Genomic DNA, 17208 nt, shown 5'->3' on the forward strand with positions numbered 1-17208 from the left:
TGTTGACTCATTCAGACCCCTTCTCAGGCTAAACATGTGCTTACCCAGACTCTTGCTGGTTCCCCAACAGCCTGACTAACCTGCTCCCCTTGTCTCACTGTAACCATCAACACCCAGTGGGAGAGACCTCCACACTTCACAGCTGTTGTAGTGACCAAGATGACTTGGTAAGGTCAGTGACGGCTGGTATTAACAGGGGAAGGGGACGTTGCCCTCCCAGCTTCCCGGCAGCAGAGACAAAAGGGAGACAATTAAGTCAACACCATTTAAATGGCATGCTCATTGCTCACTGCTTGGTGCTCCACTTCTAATCTACCCTAATAAATATTTTAATATATTGTTGTTTTTTTGTAAGATCACCAGGTTGGACCCTCGGACGAGAGTCCCCTCCACCAAGCATGTGCTGAACTGGGTGAGGAATTATCCTCACTCTTGAGGCGCAAGCGAGGAGGGTGACATCAGCCCGATGGGAGTGGCTGCACCAAGCAACTGTAAATAGGCTTCAAATGGGGCGCTTCTGATGTGGCCCAGGGCGTGGTCAGCAGAGCCTTATTTACATTAAGGGGAAGGGGTGGGGCTGGCCGGGAAGCAACACAGTGCAGTTGGTGGCAACGATTGTTGCCTTCGCACTTTTTTATTGGATAATGTAAGCTGGGGTCGTGGGTTAGGATTGAGTTCAGCTCTTCAGCTCTTCTTCCTACTTCTGGAATTATCAGCACGTGACGTGTATGTGTGTTGGCTTTTTATGGTGCGCAGCGCAACGGACACCATCAAGCTGCTCCAGCCCCGACCTAAAGAGACACGACTACATGCTACAGGCACCAGTTGGAAAAAGAAAGACTGCGCCTGCAGCTACAGTAAACGAGCGCACAGCAGGAGGGAATTTTAGGATACACTGGTAAGAGATAAACAACATTGCAGTATCAAGTGAAATGTGATGCCAATTAATCATTTATGCATGCTGCTCGTACAGTTCTAAATAAACATAAAAATACTTAACTACGGCTGTCGTTCTGTAGCTGAAGCTGAGCCCTTGTTTGTTGCGTCACAGGCCCAGCAGAGTACAGTTGGTAGCCCAGGCATTTTCTCTTTAAGCTGCAATTATTGTACTTTCTGTGGATTATAATTTACTTCCGTGCAGTCTAACAGCCTTGTGGTGTTCACTCCGGAGAGTTTGTTGTTTTGCAAACTCGGGCCAAAGGTTTTGGTGGGTATTACCTGGCAACATTACACCAGTTCAGAAGTTTGTAAGCACCACAAGGCAAAGCGATTTGCCCAGAATCACAGGATCTATTAGAAACTGCGCTGAGACTCGAACAGCACTTAGGGGCACATGCATCAAAGCATTTTGCAATAGCAAGAGGTCCGATACGCAAAAATCGGCCGGTTGTGATCGCAAAATTCGCTTTTGCGATGCATCAAGGGTGAAGCCCCTTGCAATCTGAGAATTCGCAAATATTTGCAAGTTCTCAAATTGCGATTGCATTTAAGGAATCGCATTTTGCATGAAAGTTTTAAAATTAGCGATTTCGCAATTTGGGGGAGCAAATTACCATGAAGTTGAACTTCATGGTAATTTGCGAAAACTTTGAAAAAATGCACTTTTGTGCATTTTCCAAAGTTTCATGTTACGCACACACATGTCCTTAGGGCATGTGTGTGTGCAACATATGTGCGTAGATCAATTTCAGGGGTGTAACAGGGTGTCCTTTTGACACCCTGGCACCCTTGAAATTGCATTCTCAATTTGCGATTCTCTAATTGAGAATCGCAAATTGAGAATGTCTTCCCACTCATTCCAAAGGGCCTCTAGGCCCATAGGAATGAATGGGGAGGGATTCCCTAATTGCGACTCACAATTTGCGAGTCGCAATTAAGGAATGTTTAGAAATTGCAATTTTTTCAGTGATTTCTTCATGCATAGGTTTTTGCGATTTCTTAATTGCGATTCCTTAAAAATCGCAATTAAGAAATCGCAAAAGCCAACAATGATGCATGTGCCCACTAGTACTTTTTCTTGAGCCTCCATTTCAAATTGTGTCGTGTGCTACATGTATACATATTTATGTAAGACTATATATAGCTCCATACAGTGAAAATATGTATACATGTAGCACACAAGGCTAACTGGAGGTCCGTGAAAAAAGTAAAAAAAGAAGTGAGCGCTGTTTGAATCTCGGCCTCGCTCTCTGTTCGTTAAGATAATTGAAAGGCTTACTGACAAATTGTGCTTGCGCTGGCAACGTCTTTATTTCACACTAGCAGCCCGCCTCGACTTTGTCCGGGGCAGAACTGTGTGCAAAGTGTTTTAAGGGGGCAGCACCGCTGCAGGAGACGCGCAGCAGAGCGGCCAGCACCGGGAGCAGCAGAGCGGGGAAGGAGCGGACTGAAGGGGCAAAGGAGGTAGCGCGGCTGAGAGCCGGGTGGAGCGAGTGGGGCCGAGGACACGTGCCGCCAACTTTACTCACCAGCATCAGCCGAGAACACGTGCCGCCAACTTTACTCACCAGCATCGCGCACCCCGGGCACGGACACTCCGCGCCGCCTAAGGTCCGATAACTATCCGTTGTGCGTCTGGCATTTGTTGGGCATGTCGGACTTCGCAGGGTGTCGGTTCCGCGCTCCTGACCGTTTGTTGGGCATGTCGGACTCCGCAGGGTGTCGGTTCCGCGCTCCTGGCCGCCCAAGTGCACATTACGCTCCTGACCGGTTTACCTTACCAAAATGGCCGACCCGTGATGTCAGCACGCCTACTGCATTCAACGTCGTTAACGCACATGCCCACCTCAGAGATGGCACTACTTACAAGGGACTACTTTGGCAAAGAACGTACTTTGCCCTTCTAACGTATATTTTTTGCTGCTATATAGCCTATGTCCATCTGCTTACCCTGCCCTTTCCAATGCTGTATTGGGTGTTTTGATTGGCGCTGTGGTTCCTGAGTTTTCCCGCCTCAAAGGTTCCCAGTTCTCTCTTTATAATAGTAGTATAGATTGTTCATAACAATTTGGAAGGAATGTAGACGTCACTGGAATTCAATAATAATCTCTCGAAGCTTGAGCAATGTTTCTTCAGTGCCTGGACTGTGTGAATGTGACAGGACTGCACCATCTTCTGCGCAGGATAAAAGAACTCTGCATATGGCGTGCGAACAGCATAAATAGTGAAGGCTGTAGAGTCTTGGAAAGCTAAGAGATTTTATTGTATGAAAGCTTGTGAAGGAAGGTGCTTGGCATTTGTACAAACCGGTGAAACCTTGATTGTCGAAACCAAAACTCTGTAAATTGCTGGTTTTATTGTTGGGTAGTCAAATTGTGAGCTGGATGTGTTCGTTCCTGGTGATTGCCGCCTGCTGGAGTGTGTAGAGTGAAAATAAAGAAGGGAAAGGCGAAAGCTGATCTGAGGTGACATTCACATTTGGAGTAATTAAGTTGCTTTTTGTGAGCTTTTAAGCCTTTTAATTGCTAGTTGGTGATTAGACAGTCAAAGTGTGTATTTACAGCTGCCAAGTCTTCAGATTGCTTACGTGTGACAGTTCCAGAGTTTCGGTGTACTTATGCCCACTTGTACAAGTGGCTCACTCAAGAAACTGTTGAATGTGTTTAATGCAGTAAGGTATGGGGCAGTTATGATATGTTTAAATATTTTAACACCATACATTCACATTTGCTATATAAACTTTCTTCCATTCTCAAATTTGCTTTCAAATGTAACATTTGCCACTTTTTTCTTCAAACTTTTTGTTGGGGAAGAGCCCCCCCAAACACCCTTTTGTGTTGGTTTTGCGGGCTTTAGCGCATGTCATGCTTGCGACATAACACTCATACCCAGCTTTTACCCCCACCATTTTCAAATGTCACCAGCCGCCACTGGGTAAGGTCCTCAGCATTAGGCTCCAAACACGTTTTGCATGGATATATGATGTTACAACGCATACTGTAACACCGCATACCGTTACAACGCATCTTTTACAACGCGAATACTGTTACAACTCATGTATTTACAACGCATTTTTTTACAACGCAGGTACCTTTACAACGCATACCATTACAACGTAAGTATTGGTAAGTATATATTAATATTATAATCATAAATTAATTTTTAAACATATAATTTAATGTAATTTAATTTAATTTAATTTCAATTAATTAATTTAATTTAAATTTAATTTTAATTTATTTTTACCCTGTACCCCTGTACCCCAAAAACTCAAAACTGACCCTCAACCCCAAAAATACCCCTTTACCCAAAAACTAAAAACTAACCCTGAACCCCAAAATACCCCTTTACCCAAAAACTAAAAACTGACCCTGAACCCCAAAAATACCCCTTTACCCAAAAACTAAAAACTGACCCTGAACCCTAAAAATACCCCTTTTTCCAAAAACTAAAAACTGACCCTGAACCCTAAAAATACCCCTTTACCCAAAAACTAAAAACTGACCCTGAACCCCAAAAATACCCCTTTACCCAAAAACTAAAAACTGACCCTGAACCCTAAAAATACCCCTTTACCCAAAAACTAAAAACTGACCCTGAACACCAAAAATACCCCTTTACCCAAAAACTGAAAACTGACCCTGAACCCTAAAAACACCCCTGTACCCAAAAACTAAAAACTGACCCTGAACCCTAAAAATACCCCTTTACCCAAAAACTAAAAACTGACCCTGAACCCCAAAAATACCCCTTTACCCAAAAACTGAAAACTGACCCTGAACCCTAAAAATACCCCTTTACCCAAAAACTGAAAAGTGACCCTGAACCCTAAAAATACCCCTTTACTCAAAAACTGAAAACTGACCCTGAACCCTAAAAATACCCCTTTACCCAAAAACCCAAAACTGACCTTAAACCCTAAAAATACCCCTTTACCCAAAAACCCAAAACTGACCCTAAACCCTAAAAATACCCCTTTACCCCAAACATATAACATTTAAAATATAATTATATACTTACCAATACTTACGTTGTAATGGTATGCGTTGTAAAGGTACCTGCGTTGTAAAAAAATGCGTTGTAAATACATGAGTTGTAACAGTATTCGCGTTGTAAAAGATGCGTTGTAACGGTAGGTAGTTGTAAAAGTTGCGTTGTAAAGGGTGTATACCGTTTTGCACATATGCTTCTTCACCATAACCAAGTCACCAAACTAAGGTCATTGCACTACTCCTGATGAGGCGGGGCTGTAGTTTAGCCAACCCGATGAGACACAAAACTCACCACCTCAGATTGTCCTTTGCAGTAATCAAGAACCATGTAATCTGTAATGTTCACAAGCGCATTTGCAAGCACAGCTGGCAAACTCATAACTCTACCCATAATTATCTCATGGGGAAATAAACCTGTCCTCCTTTCGGTGGTACACTCAAAATATTGGCAACCAGGCTAGAGGTCAGGCGCACTGCGAATGGTAAGAAAATGTATTAGAAAGATTCGTATATATGGTAAACTCTAAGGGAGAAAGGGACAGGTTACCATGCAGTCCCCAGAGAACTCTGGTTGAATTCCAGAGTTGTTAAATTTTAAACAGAGATATCTCCCTGAGCTCCACAAATGTATAAAACACAGCAATAATTTGCCAAAACAAGTAGAAGGAACAGTTCCAATCAAGTGCAGGAGTAATGTCTTTCTTGCAACAAAGTATATCCGTTGTAGGAAGTAATCCACAAATCCAATTTTCACGGTATTCCAATCTCTTTAATGGTATTTTCTTCAAGCAGGTCTTTAAATTACCACACAGCCACAGCCAACACGTGTTTCGTCAGATGCTAATCTTTGCATCATTAGACTTCATCAGGGCTGCAACCCAAAAATTAAAATACTATATTAATCCACCAGTCTAAACACTGGTTACTTCGTTACCCTTCACCGAAATCACCGAGAGGGTGTTTGTTATATAGTGTGGTTATTTCGAGAGGCTGCTAAACTGCCAGTGTAAATCTATAAATCACCCAAGTAAAAATAAGTGTATACCTTAATTGATAAGTGTATACTTTAGTATGAGAGAGATGTAGTCACAAACGTACCATGTAAAATAATTCAGTATAAGGAAAATTATATTACCTTAGACATTATCTAGTCCTGCCATAATCTGTAAGTTATGGTATTTTGAGTTCGAGACAAGTAAGAAGTTACCTGGAATAAAGATATACTGTCTTAATCAGTCTAAATTAATTGATAGAGATATGGTAAATATTTAGCCATGATGCAATTAGTCTGTTTAATTTAAATCCAACTATACATAGAACAACTTCGTAAGTATTGTTGAAAAGCTATATAAAAATTCAACAATCTGCATATACGATCGTTCTACTGTGTTATCAAATGTGTGCTGTCTTCAGACTACTAAAGACGATTATTAAACAATGTTTCCTCACCTCACTTCTTGTATGTTAAGTTCTCATTTATATAACGCCGCAAATTTCCACCGCTTTGGTTATAAATCCTTTGACAGGATACACGTGTACGTGTACCTGTGAAATTTAACGAAAAAAACGATTCAGTTACGATTTAATGAATAAGGTGCCCCTGTTCCCCTCAGTTTTCGGCGCTTACCTGTCTGATCACCGCTATGCGAACGCGAAAGCCAAGAATCTTACGAGGGAGCTATTATTTTGGGGTTGCAGAAATCCATTATTCTGAACCTGATTTCGAGAATTCAATTGAGATTCCCACTTTCAATGCTCTAACTTGCTGCAAATGTGACAAGGATTCGACTTCTTCAATGTCGCCACATCAATCCCTGTACTCTGATGTTGTTGAAACCCATTAACACCTTGAATTGTTGAGATTCCCTGTTGATACACTCCCTGCAAGAGACCAACATTCCCAGCAAATTGTGAACTCTGACCTCAGTGTACAGTTTTCGTCTGTACTACCATCAACGTTTCCTTCAGTTTCTTGTGCTTCATCTCCAATTCATCACTACAATACTTTAAATACCTCAAGATCTCACCAATTGACTCATTCTGCCAACAAATCAGATGCTGTTGAATCATCATGCTAATTTCAGGTTTCAATCCTTAAACAAATCAGAACACAAAAATGCCCTATGTCTTTGGCTTCAATTGTCTCTGTACCACTGTACTCTTTAAACGTTGCTGCAGTCTCTCATAATTAAAATGTATTGTTTCTTTGGATTCTTGAGTCATTCTGTCAATCTTAACCCAATCAATATCTTTAGGGGATGCCTTTGATTTAAAAAATGTAATGACCTGTTAATATTTTTTCATCACTAACAGCGATAGTGCCTTTGTCACAGGTTGTCTCATGGGCTCCATATCAGGCCATTCTACAGACTATTAACATTCAGACCACAAATCCCTTGGAACTTCAATGTCAAACAAGGTATTCAAATCTATCCATAAAACCTTTGATGCATTCACAAACCATTCTACCTGTTTGTACCACTCGACTGGCTTCTCTCTCTCAATTTCAGGAACTCATTTGCGAATGACACAAGATCCCACCTACTCCAAGGCACATAGACATACCTCCACCAGCTAATTCTCTCAAATGAAAATGAGACTCACTCTCTTCCATAGATGGAGGCAGCTCTACACTTGGTTTTGTTTGTTCTTTCTTTTCACTGATGTACCTTACCATCTAACTAGCTCACTGCATTTTCGGATATGCCAATTAATTCCTTAATTTGTAATTTAATACCTGCTATTTTCATGCTATTGATGTCCTCATCTTTAAAACGCCCACAGTAACTTATCTGCAATTCAGATCAACTTCATTTTTCCTAGCCAATTCAGACAACCTTTTATAAACCTGTCCTGTATGCTTGGTAACATCTTTACGCATGAATACAAGTTAATTCTCCTGGTATGTATCTATTCGGGACAAATCAAGAGTTCCAATTATCAGTTCTTCTAATTCTACTTTTAATTTGGTAGCATCCACTTTATTCTTACTCACTAGAGACTGAACAGTCTTTCCCCTTGGTCTGGCACTTCAAACTTCGTCTGAGCGTTCTACTTGCGTGAACCAGTCTTATTGTTCTTGGGAACTAAGACCTGATGGTACTGCAGGGTTATTAAGCATTATCCCTCCTGAAGAGGTAAAAGGATTAGTATTTGGTTAGAAATTACAAATGATCATGTCAGAATTCAGAGACCCTAGGGTTATTGGAGCTCTGGGGGTACTGTGGCTATTACTTGGAGGTACATTTAAATTGGCATGAAGAAAGAAGGCGATCTTCGTGGACACCTTACATGTAGGGAAACCCCAGTCTGGTTTAAAGTTGGATCTGTAATTGCACCACATGGAGTATTTACTTGTGTCGGAACAGAATGAACTTAAGGAACCCCTCTCATTGTTGGACTAGCTAGAGTGTTAAATGTGGCACCTGCTTCCACAGGAACTGCTAAAGTATGTGTTCTGTTCCCTGTCGATCCAGGGTTATACAAGAGAACAACAAACTGTATGGTGACCAGAACAATATGTGCATCTGAGGCATTCAAAACAATTGTGTTAATGGGGGCACTGATCCTCCTGTATTCCCTCTCATCACATTAGCACTTGTATTCACTGGTGCAGTTGCTCATCCTGTAATCCATTGGTACCTGCACCGCTCATTCCTTCATGTTGAGATTAATTGTATTGTGGTAGGTGGGTCGACAATAATGCATACAAAAGATCATCACTAGAATCACTATGACAGGCTTCATCCTCACTCTTTGCATTTTCTGTCTTTTTCCCCTTTTAATTTTCTTCTGCTCTTCCTTTCCTGTCTCTTTGCTTATTAATGCAGGGTACAGTTTAGCTACCTCTATCATATTGGTTCTCGACCTCTTTTGTTTCACATCCCATCTGGCATCAGCGTAGGTAAGCACTGCCTTTCTAGCTCTTCCCAGAATTTTTTCCTTCTACCTTTCCTCAGTGGCTGTCTCCCAAGCATTAAGTGCTTCTTACACTGCAGGTCTAGCAGGTGGTTTCATGTTGTATACTACTCTTCTCAGATTTTCAATGGTTCTCAAATTAAATGTGCCACAGCGTGGAAACATCAATGCACCTTCTTTCCCAGTGATCTTATGCCATTGGTTAAGCCAAATACATGTATGGCGACCGGCATTTACAGTCATAAAATAACCTGACATATCCTCAGGTGGTGCCTCTTCTCCCTCACAAACAGGTATATTTACATCTCCCTTAAATAGATCTTGTACAGCCTCAAAGAATTTCATATTCAACAGTAAATCAACAATTACAATGAATCTTTTCTCCTCAAACTAGAAAATAATTTCTTTACTCGCAATTCTTGTTCGGCGTCCAACAACCAATACCTGTGCAACACTATATGGCATAGATTGGAAACATCTTTTACCATGCAGTCTTTACAATGACCAGCTTTTACAGCAAGGTTAGTACTCCGCATGCGATGTTGCCACCCCTTACTTTACCACGCAAGTCATTACATTGTCTTGCTGTTGGGGGCGTGTTGTTGTACTAGTGTAAGATTTTTAAGTCCAACACCTTCCCTACTGTTGCAAAGACTGGAGTTGGAATAATAATTTATACTATTCCAAAGTTTAGCGCCCCCTAAGAAAGTTGTTATAATGACTTGCGTGTTAAAGTAACATGTGGCAACGTCACCCGTGGGGTACTGCCTGGGTAATGAAGGCATGCAGGGTAAATGCCTGCAGGGTTTCATCATACATCTCAAGTAGACAACCAATCTCAGCACAGCTTTACACCAAGCAACCAATCCCAGCACGGCACACTGTGATGTCAATCTCACTTCTTACAGCAGCTCACACTCCTTTGCAATTCTCCACAAACTTGTTCTCTCCAGCAATTTATGCTCAAAACAAATGCAAGCGATTTCAGCAACTGACTTTGTCTGCTCCTCTAAAGAAATTTAAGTATTCATGCACACAAGAAATGGTCTGGAGCAACACTTTCTGACCTAACCCGTGAACCACTTCAAATAAAACCTAGACCAGTGGAGTCTTTCTTGGACAGATACAGTTCCTCCCTGTACTATAATGCAGCAGACAACTACAATATAGTATATTCTACATTTTTTACTACCATTTTGGGATCTTAGACCACTTGGGACCTGATAACCACTTCAACTTCTCTGCAGTAAGTGCCACATTCACACAACAACTAAAAGATCTCTGCAGAACACCACATAATCACTGAAAGACACTGCAAGCTAAGCTTAAGCAATTGCTACGCGAAACCCTATTAATACTCACACGTCCGCTGGTACAACTCTCTCTCGAACCGCTGGAACCCCATCAATCCTTCAAACAAACCATGGGCTTTTAGGGGTTTGGACTGGGGTTGGGCAATTTCTAAATGGGATACCCAAACTCCCTCACTTCAGTGACAACCATCGACAATGCTAGCAGTTGAACCAGCGTTGGGCCAACCCTCTGACCATTAGTTAACTGATGAATCTTTGTGTGCGACTGAGAGGGGATGGGAGTTAGCCAGTGGCGGCTCCCCCATTAAGGCGGAGGAAAGACGCCTCACTGTTTTGCAGCAGTGAAATAAAGGAAAAATAAAATGACAATAATACAAAGTTATTAGCATTTTATCTGTTCCTGCTGCAGCAGCTCTGTGGACGGGAGAGGGCTGCTTTGATGACAGGAGCGGGGTAGAGTGGTGGCACACAGTCGGTGCGCATGACTGTTTGCCCGGCCGTCTTGGGCCAGCCAAACAGTCATGTGCACTTTGCATGTTCTCCACCCTGGCTGCATTACAGCTAGGTGTAAAACATGCCACGGCTCCCACTGCCTGTTATGTTATGTTATGGTATGTTATGTTATGTTATAAAAGCTCTTTTATAGCGCACGGCTACTCCATGGAGTGTCCCTGTTGTGATTGGCTTAGGAGAGCCAGGGTGATTTCTGTTCCGGCCTGATGAAGAGGAGAGACGAAGGAGAGACACGGTGATAAGATAAGTTTCTTTTCTTCTTTTTTTGCACCCACTAATTCCTTCCACCCCTCCTCCCCACTCCACCACCCCCATCCGCGCCGGCTGCCACTGGAGTTAGCACTTGGTCAAACACACAAAACTAACAGTGTAAACCATTTGGCTATACAATTGGGACCAAAAAACAGAAATAAAGTTGAGGCGTTTTATTACAAGTTAGCAGTTAGGTTAATGTAAATCAATCTCAATACCGTGCTGTATAGGTATAAAATAACAACTGGATAGCCAAACCTCCTAAAGAAGTTCAGGTGTATCAGTATGAGACAAACAAGAAGTTCAGTCACAGCAATACAAAGAATGAACAGTGGAATCTAAAGCTCAGTGAAGAGTCCTCTACAATAGAGTCAAAAACGAATGAGGCTACTTAAGTCTAAACGGATCTCAAAAGGTGGGGAAATTGCAGAAAAAGAGAAAAATGCTGAAGGTTGTGGGAAGGTATCAGCATTTCAGAAGCTCGGTCAAGAGTCTCCTAGGGATAGGGTAATAAGTGTTAGCCTAAGCCACACTCAACAAAGATTGATAGGGGTAAGCATAGAGGTCTATGCATCTGAAAGTCCAAAGAAAAAGTGGCCAATATCAACCTGTGAGAACACTAGTTAATACCACAAGAATCACCTGGGTAACACAGATTGAGCACATTATCACTTCATTGGCCTTTCCATTCTCACGTTGTGAGCTACAAGATTAGAAGATTCTCCCAGGGCAGTCCTGAAAACTACATCGTCCTTGGTCACCTGTAACTCCACACAGCATCCTTGAATAGAGCTTTGTCAGTTACGATCTGGCTCTCCATTTCCTTGTTAAGGACTTCTTCTCAGGCTCTCTATTGCTAATACAGAGTTACATCTAATCTCAAACTAACAACCCATGTGAATGTACCTGCAATGGAAATGTCATGCAAGCAGAAATGGAAAACGATTTTATGCAGAAAGAAATACAGGCCTACTCGTGTTAACTTGATGGATTAACCTCAGTGGTGCACCTTTAATATACGTGTGCACATACAAATACAAATGAATGACACCTGTAAGTACAGTTTAACTAAAAATGTACACAACTATAAATGTAACTGAGAACAACAATATGAATGCCAATGTGAAAACATTAGTGCACTCATTTGCTTAAATCAATTTCATTTCGAATGTAATTACATTTTCTTTTTTACATTATGGTTTTATCAAGTCTCTAAGGAGTATATATCGTTTTAATAATGTTAAGTCATACAGTATATATGATTTCCTAATTCTACAGTGAATTCACTTCAATACTGAGTTCAAGTGCAGCACTTTATATTAATAATCTTAGGACACACAAATATGTAGTGCTAAGTGCACATCTATTGGCTATTTGTGATGTGCAAGGGTGAAGCCAAAATTACGCTGCTCCAATTTATGTAAGACTTGACACAGCTCTAAACACTCCAGGAAACTCTTTTGCCACACTCACATGCTCTTGAATTTGAATTTGAGCCTTTGCATTAGGGTTTAAATAGACTCTTAAATCATTTTGCACAGCCAACCCCAGATGTTGTCAGTTCTTACTGAAACAGGTTTTTGAAACAGTAAACCTATTCTTTTCCTCATTTTTTTTATTTATTTAAAGTTCCCCTTTCATCTTCCTAGGTTGACCTCCATAAACTACTAGTTGTATATCCGTCTTTTTAAGACTTACATTTTCTCCAAACAATTCTTTTAAAACTTTGTCTGAAATAATGGTTAACTATTATCTAAAAGCAAACAAACATAGAGGCTTATCACGATAACGGGCGGTCGGACCACCGCCTGCTATCACACCAGTCAGGAGACTGTCCAACATGCAGGTGGTGGTCCAACCGCCTAATTATGAGGTGACCCCCGGGCTGGCAGTCTGAAAAGTGCTCTTAAACATGGTGTTTTGTGCTGAGGCCCTGCAAAAGGGCCACAGCACAAGCTGCAGTCTAAAAGTGCATTTGATGCACATCTACACACTGTGAGCCATGCACCATGTGGTGCATGGCACACAGTGCATGGATGTGCACGGGGGCACTACATGTGCACCCTGGGCCACCTTGCTGTGTCCCACGTGGGACGTGACCCTGTTTGGGGGCCCATAGATCATTTCCGAAGGCTTTTCATGGTGGTGGCACTGCAGTGAAAAGGGATATCATAATCCCGACTGCGGTGCCTGACTCCATCATTAAGGATTGTGATTCCGACCACCTTCCCATCGGAATCAATAGACCCTGTCGGAGGTGGCAATCTGTCCCCCATCCAACAAGGGCCTGTCCACTTGCAGCAGTCGGACGGAACGCCACCGATGGATTGTCAGTGGTGGTCCGCCCAACATTGTAATCTCTATGCAATCTCTATGCCATCGATTTTCAATATGTCTTTCCAATCACTTGCGCCAAAATCACTCACTCATCTGTAAAACTATTTCATCACATATTTCCTGTGAGATAACAATGGTTACTTCTCTTTACAAGCTAGTTACTTTCACAAGACACCATATAATGTTGCCTTCTCTCAAATTTATTAAATATTGCTTTCACAGCAGGACACTATATTGAGGTAGCCATGTGCACTGTCTTACCACAATAAATACATTCACCCTTGAAATTATGCTCACTTCCTTTGACAATTTCAATGTTGTTTGACAACATTTACAATCTCTTTACTTTTAGTATTTCTGCTCCCAGTATCGTTTTTAGTTATAATACACGTTAAGATATGTTCAATTTGTCTAGCTACCATTTGCACTTCACAATGATGCGGATCGTATTTTAACCATATTTCTTACCTTACTTATTCTTTGTTACAGGTAAGTAGCAATTGGTCTCTAATGCGTTCGTTTGCTGGCCCAAACATATATGTTGCAGCTAAATTTCTTAAAATCAAGACTCAATCCTCAACAGTCTTGCCTTCTTTTTGTGACCTCTTACCAAAGTGACAATGTTCTAATGTTGTGCTAATACAGGGTAGAAGATGACTATCCAATTTTGTTACACAGATGTCAAAAGCATTTGACCTCTAGAATCTTCCACACTAAAATCTGGAAGAAGTTCTAGTATTTCCTGTACCTCTGCACCTATTAAATGTTGTAACTGTGCTTATTTCCTTTTTTAATCCTATATTTTGGTCAACAAACTGCCGCATAATTATTAAAAACAAACTTTCCAGTTATTCCATTTCATTGGGGGCTCACCTGGACAGGGCATACTGAACGGTGGAGGAATTACATTCTGCATTTTCCTTTAAGAAAAAAACACAAAACAAACAAACAAAAAACACAGCTCCTAAATGTTCACACATTAAATTTTTCATAAGTAGTATGTGGATCACTTGAAAAACAAAATCCACAGATTTCTCTTGTATCCACAGATGGGACTGTCAATGGACCAATATGTAGAGAACAAGGACCCCCTGATAAGGATAGGATTCCTGGGTCAGGGCTAATAATTTATGGCAAATAAACACACCCAGGCAAAACACAAATGCTGGCAAAGTTCAAGTAACAGAATAATAATAAAGGATAAGGCACTAAAATAGCACAAATGATTCAATTTAATAAATTTGATAAAAGTTTCATGAAAATAATAATTGACATAATGATTAATTAAAAAACACGATAAAAAGATGTTTGTTCTTCCTTTCAATGGATATACAACATATAGGTTATTTGTATACATAATGTTCCCAATGATACAAGGGGAGATGGTTTCCGTCTACGCGTTTCGACACGTTGAGTGTGTCTTCATCAGGACAATACCATCTTGTTGCTTACATCATGTCTTCGAATAATGAAAGAAATAGCTTGATAGTGGGTCCGGTCAGGTTCTATAAGTAGGACCTCTTTATCTGAGGTATGGCTTATTAAACGATAATATCACTCCATGTGCCGAAATGTGGTATTGGCGTTTACCGCAGTGAGCCAGTTATGGTAAAAACATCCTTGATAGCTGAGTTCGGATTACATCCGGTTATCGGTTTAAAAAATGTTGCGCAAAATCAGGTTTGCAAAGCTGGAGCTGAATGTTCCGATTCAAGATAACGACTCTGACCATGTCCGAGTATTGAAAATGTGTTTGGAACAAGCCAGCTGTAAGCGGCGTGTTGGTAATGGCATAACCCGTAGTTGTCAAGTCAAAGTAGAAAATGATTAGATTATCAGCTATCTGTGTTAAAACCCGCGTTGCTGACCAGAGTGGCGTCTAGTACCTCGTTAAGCAAAACTGTCAATGGACCAACCATAGAGAGACAGTGCACAAGCATCATACCATAAAGGACGTCACAGGCAGGACCGCCTCTCAACTTCAACTCTCAAATGGCCCTGGCATGAAATTCAAAGTTCTTTCCCTGTTCCAACAATTATCGGGAAGACACAGATGAACTCCTCCTGCAGGTAAATGTCACATGCGTCACAGCATGTTTAATGAGATGCAGAACAATGTGAGTGCAGCCCACAGTTTGCCATGCATGAGCTTTCTCCTTTCAGGCTTGTGCAGCTTGATCATACACAGGCCTTTCACTTTGTGTACAGTTGCACTCTTCGCATTTGGGGGATTGTATGAATTGTGTTTGCTGTCGCATCTGCGGATTCGACTTGTGCTTGGGGGGTTGCGCTTTATGCCTTAATTAGGCCTCATGTGTGGTTAAATCTAATAGCCGACTCGATTTTCGAAACAAGCTCTGATGTCCAAACACCACTTGTGTTTGTGCAGGTTCCTCAGTGGCTAAAGTCCATGCCAGTCGGACAGCTGCACTATGCATAGAACACAGTGAACACACTTTGATCTCTATTTCTCAACCTCCAAACACCTCCCAAGAGGCGAGTCCCCTCCCTTAGACATTTCCAACTGAGTCGCTTGTAGCCTTCAAATACACCAGTGACAACCTGTTTGGTGCCTTAAAAGGTCACAGTTTATTAAAAACATAACATTATACATATCGCAATCTTCATGGTCATGCATAACAATCCGCTGACACATTTATTGTCCTTGCAATTATAGTTCTTTAGCCCGTTCTTGTTTACTATCTGTGCGCAGGCAGACCAACATCTGGGGAGGGGCCCAAAATATCTGTGCCAATGCTTCCACAGTGCTATGCTTCAACTTGCTACCGACTGGTTGTTGTCTGTCCTGACTTGCCTGGCCGCAAGTGCCGTCACACTTGCCTTCGGCTCTTTCCTGGCCCCATCCAGGGGCGTAGCTAGAGCTTGTGGCGCCCGGGGCTACCCCTCAGATTGCCACCCCCTCCTTTGCTGGGGAAAAAGGACGGTGAGCACTTGAAAGATGTCCTAGTCTCCGAGAGACATGAAGTATTGCAGCTAACAGTTACCTCGATCATGCAAGTTACATGCACATACATGACACGGTCATTGGCAAAGCCAATAGCTCTGGCGAAATACGGGACCTATTGGCTATGCCAATGGTTGTTTTGTTTTTTATAGGCACTGTGAGATCAAATGATTTTCCCAGAATCACAGGATGTTAATTGCAACCACTGGCAAGCTGCTAATATATAAAAGTGGTGGGGTTTCTATAGAATTCCAGGAGTGAAAATACCAGGAGAATGCAGCTCAGCAATTCAAATGCATCACCGAAAAACAGCAGCAGTGTAATTTACTGAAGGGAATGTTTTCTATCAGCTACTATTTGGATCCATTTCCAATCAGTATGGCAATGGGTAACAGGGTTTACAGAATGAAGAGTGGGTCCAAGTGAGACTAGATTAGCTGGAAGTGGAGAATATTCCCTAAATACTATTATCTGTACAACTAAGTGTTTTAAATGAAACTCCCAGACAGGAGTTGAGTTTCAAAATGTATTCCATAAGTACTTACCAACGACAGGCAGCGGCCAACCGGCTTGGTTCCCAAGATGAATGGAATTGTTCACTGGAATCATCGCCAGACGCTCCATTTGCCTGCTTGGGCCTACGTTGAGCAATAACATTGTCACAAGCATTAGAGATGTAGCTCTAGCATGGTGGAGCACAAGCTGCACCATGCACAATTCAAGGTTACCAGCTCACCTTCACTTGAATTATTTTATAGTTGCGTGCGTTCCGCTCACCACACACACAAAAGAAAGCAGCAGGCTGGCTGGGCAAGAAGAATGGTGATGGTCTCCATGCACTCCGACTCCAGTTCGGCTCGACACGACGAGGGGCGAGCGTAGGGGGCTGTGAGCGCTTGACGGGTGCGCGGAGGGGCGGCATAGGTTGATGGTCGATGTTGAACATCAGAAACTAATATGTTTCGAGCTTTGTGACCTC

Source organism: Lissotriton vulgaris, chromosome 2_1 (genome assembly GCF_964263255.1).
Source record: "Lissotriton vulgaris chromosome 2_1, aLisVul1.2, whole genome shotgun sequence".
Classification (NCBI taxonomy): Eukaryota; Metazoa; Chordata; class Amphibia; order Caudata; family Salamandridae; genus Lissotriton; species Lissotriton vulgaris.